Source organism: Mercenaria mercenaria, chromosome 13, assembly GCF_021730395.1.
Source record: "Mercenaria mercenaria strain notata chromosome 13, MADL_Memer_1, whole genome shotgun sequence".
NCBI lineage: Eukaryota > Metazoa > Mollusca > Bivalvia > Venerida > Veneridae > Mercenaria > Mercenaria mercenaria.
The window spans coordinates 44,795,722-44,800,039 of NC_069373.1; the positions used below are offsets into that span (position 1 = coordinate 44,795,722).

The 4,318-nt window shown below is 35.1% G+C and overlaps 1 long non-coding RNA gene across 1 annotated transcript; it reads left to right on the plus strand.

Annotated features, from left to right (window-relative positions):
* Positions 1-2,236: 2,236 nt before the first annotated feature.
* On the plus strand, positions 2,237-4,318 carry LOC123530008 (uncharacterized). The gene is made up of 2 exons (XR_006682245.2): positions 2,237-3,141; positions 3,682-4,318. It is a non-coding gene; the product is annotated as an uncharacterized LOC123530008 (long non-coding RNA).

Consider the following 4,318-nt stretch of genomic DNA (forward strand, 5'->3'; position numbering starts at 1 on the left):
TGTCTGTTATTGTTTTGCTTTTAACAGTAGAAGTTGTTTTAATTTTTCACAGAAATGCACCTGCAAGTTTAATCAATAATTCCTTTACTAAATACAAGTATTTAGTATGGTCATAATTATGAAATCATTCCATTAATTAAAATTTTGTCATAAAAGATGCTAAGCAGTCAAATTTGTCATAAATTCATTTTAATCTGTACTAGAAGAGTTTTAAAAGATGAATGCAGAAAAAACAAAAACAAACCATTGGGGATAATTGTTTATTAAGCACAATAAATGAAAGCAATATTGGAAAAAGTAGGCAACATTCATAATTAACATTATTTTTTTTTTTCATACAAAATGCTCATTTTTTTATTTCTGTTTCATACACATTGGTGTTTAATCCTTCGGGTTCAATTAGCAATATCTTCTAATTTATACTGTGAATATAATTCAATGTCTTTTTACTTGTGATGCATGGCATTCGACCATCGTCTTGCCTATTCTTGTTATTTGGATTCTTTAATCTAATTCACTTGACATCGTTGTTAAGAAAGTTCAATCAACTTCACTCGATATCGGTTACCTGGAATTCTGACTAGTACGCGGGATTTTGTGCTATCAAATTTTACTCCCACAGAGGTTCAAAATCCACGCCACCTCTTGGCCCGATGCTCTCTAACCGACACCACTAAATTAAATCATTTTCATCTATGAAGACCAGAACATGGCGACTGTGTTGCTACATTCGTCTAACACGAGCTGTTCTGTTTCTCTTTTGCCATCTGTGAAAGAAAGAGGAAATTTAATGTAAATTTTGGTCTACCCCGTCAAATATACCGGTCATTAAGAGTGTCGACAAGACAAATACCAGTCTAATTGCAACATAAGCACGATGAGCTTTTAAAGCTACAGAGCAAATGTGTAAGAAAACTTTTGTAAAAAGATATCATAATCTACGTTTTTTTTTTGCTGGCAAATTGCCTGATTTTACAATGACAAAGATATCGCATATATTCAAAGATATCACATACAGATTCATTCTCAATGTCGTATCAACTACTTGTACGACCCCGCTAAAAACTTTTCAATATATAGTTGTCTAAGTGCCTGTTGCAATCGGGTACATTCTGTACTGCAATAGATTTAATATATTAAACTTCGGGCGCCGGTAAATGAAGAAATCCATAGTTTTATTTAACAGTAGTAGAATGAAAAGCTTGCCTTTCTCGGCCGTAGGAAAAGAGTCGTCCGTGGCTTCTGAATTTATGTTTCCTTTGTAGTTCCTTACAAGCTCCAACAATTCTTCTCTCCAGATGTCTATATTTACCAGCGGATGCATTTTGTTCCCAGTTAATTTCGTGAATCTGCTTCTGGTATACTGCACTCGTCTTGGCGATTGCTCACGTCTTGGCGACGGAGGATCTTCGTCATCGTTGTTAACTGTAGAAGAGCAAATTCCCATTTTCAGAAAATTCTGTGTTACTGTTTAGCTTTTTAACGTTGTTTCTAACGTTCTTTGGTGCTATGAGACAACGTCAGTGTTCACTGTAAATGTCGACGTCATCACCGAAGTCGACATAGCGTACACGTCATAATCGGTTACACTGAAATAGCATCGCCTTAGTGGACCATTGCTCTATATACCATTTTCAACATTTTGAGAAATTCGATTGCAAAGTTTAATAACATTTTATTTTACTCATTTCTGGGTGAAACCGATGAAAAATATTTTTTTCTGTGCATTTGTATTTTGTAAATACTGACTGAATTCGTTCCGCAGTTGTCCTTTGTTTGCCATCTTGATTTTAGTACCCTAGCTGGTATTGCTTTTACCCTAGTTGCTATTGTGTTACCTTTGCTTTTTTTATTTGCTTTTTTTTTCTGCCAGCTTAGTTCAACACCTTTGTTTCCATGTCCGAAGTGCTTTCTAAACTTATTCTTACTCAGCACTCTCATGGGTGCTATAGTTATATCATGTTCTCTTTGATATGTTTTAACCATAGTTACAACTGTTTAACTCGTCTTGCTTGTATTTTAACGAGCGAATGCTAGGATTTCAATACGTTTAATCATGCCCTTTATGTTGAAATACATTACTTTTTCTTATCCGTTGTACAGCTATTTAAGCCGGTTTTAAAAGCTCTTAAGAGCTTATGGTATATCGTTATTGCACCATCGACTTTGTAAATAAAATTTACTTGACTTGACTTGAGTTAAGGCAGAATGGGGGGTCTCAGTTTTGAGATTTTTTCACCTTACGAAGTGAGAACCACTCACGATATTACAAGTTTTAATGATATCGGGCCACTGTGACTTAAGTGTTTCTCACACACTTGCAGTATATAATTTATATAGCTTTTGAACTGCAATAAGATGTGCTCCTCTGCCGAATTCATTTAGTAGTTAGAGCAGGATGACGGTCTCAATTAAGAAAAAACTCTTGAAATTTAAAACCGGACAAATTGAGAACCGCGCACGATAGTACAGGTCTTGTTAATATCGGGCCACTGTGACACAAGTTTTTTCTCTCTCTCAATTGCAAAAAAATAGCTATGTATTTAGCTTGTAAATTACAATTAGACGTGCTGCTTTGCCGAATTCTTTCAGTATTTAGGGCTAGATGACAGCCTCAATTTGGGGGAAAACTGATGAAATTTGACACAGGACCAAGTGAGAACCGTAAGATATTAGGCCTACAGACCTTAGTAATATCGGACCACTATATTATACGTTTTTTCTACCCTGCCGAATTCGTTCCGCAGTTTAGGCAGAATGAGAGTGACAGTCTCAGTTTTGAGTGCTAGTTCCGCAGTAAAATATTGACGTTATATTGCTGGAATTTATTTTTGTAAAGTATGCATCAAATTTTAAACAAGTTACAAATGGTCTTTTAGCCAAGAACGACAACTCAGTATAATTGAAATGTGTGGACTTCAATGATGACGTCGGCTAGTTTTGGGTACAATCATGACGTTGTCACTTCAGAAAGATAACAGACGACATTATTTTGCTAAAATGAGCATTTGTTGTTGTTCTAGGAAGATGGGGAAGATCGAACGTCTCATAGAAGAGTACTATGCATCAAAATCAGCTTAGAAATACAAAGTTCATCAGCCAGTAAATGAACACCTCTGGACAGAAGAATTGTTAGAGATTGTAAGGAACTATGAAGAAATCATAAAATCCCTTGCTGTAGATGAATCTTACCCAACAACAGGAAAAGATGAACATTTGTTTCTACTTATAATATGATTTTCCTTTATTTTTTTCCCTTTAATTAAATTCTTTAAGAATGTCCTTTAACATTGTACCTTTTTCTATTTAGTTTAATCTATTTAGGACACCTCTAGGTTTGAGTGTGCAGGTTTTCAAGGAAACTTCCAGGATTTTTGGTGTCATATTAGGAATCGTGCCGTCTCCCTCCTCGATGCAGCCCGCAACATCGGGTTAGAATAGCTTAGCCGACATTTTAACTTCTAAACTAAAGCTTCCCATAGAAAGAAGCCAAAATGCCAAAATATCTGACAAGGAAAAACTAAAAACACATATTTTATAATAAATATTTGTTGAGATATTACATGCTTAGTTGACATGTAGGATTCGTCTAATTACCAAAAATATATAGGCCTATATTTGAAAAATGTATCGTTTGGCACTTGCATATATATATTTTTTTCTTTTCTTCTTATTTCACAGAAGACAATCAGAAAGCAGAACTACTCGTGCTTGATGAATGTAGCAACACGGTTGCTATGTACTGGTCTTCGTAGATGTAAGAACCGAGTGGTGTAGGATAGAACGTCGGGTTCCTGGCACGGATGTCGCAGGTTTCAGGCTACGAATCCGGCAATATTTAACTACGATAGTACTGTCCTAAAGTCCTGGAATATGTGATCGAGGTTTAGAACTTCCTAAAAGACGATGGCAAGGTTCCTAAGCCATAAGAATGGGCGAGGCGATGACTGCACCACAAAAAAATGAAGAGTCCTTATTTTAAAAGTGAAAGGTTTATCGAATGGACATGATATGATTGAGACACATTGTGTAAGAATGAAACACAACTATGAAAAACAATATAACTGAAATTCAAGAGAAGATTCTGAAATTTGTCCATGCAAATTGAAATGACAACAAACGCAATTAACTGCAACTGTCAATAAATATATAAACATCTAATGTTTTAATTTTAACGTATAACTTGACTCTTTGAACAGGGACAATAATGGTATACACTTATTGATGGCTTGCCGATGATTAGTTTTGACTATTGACCGGCAAGCCATTCAATAAGTATTTTATTACATGAAATCACAAATAAATTTTCTTAATTATT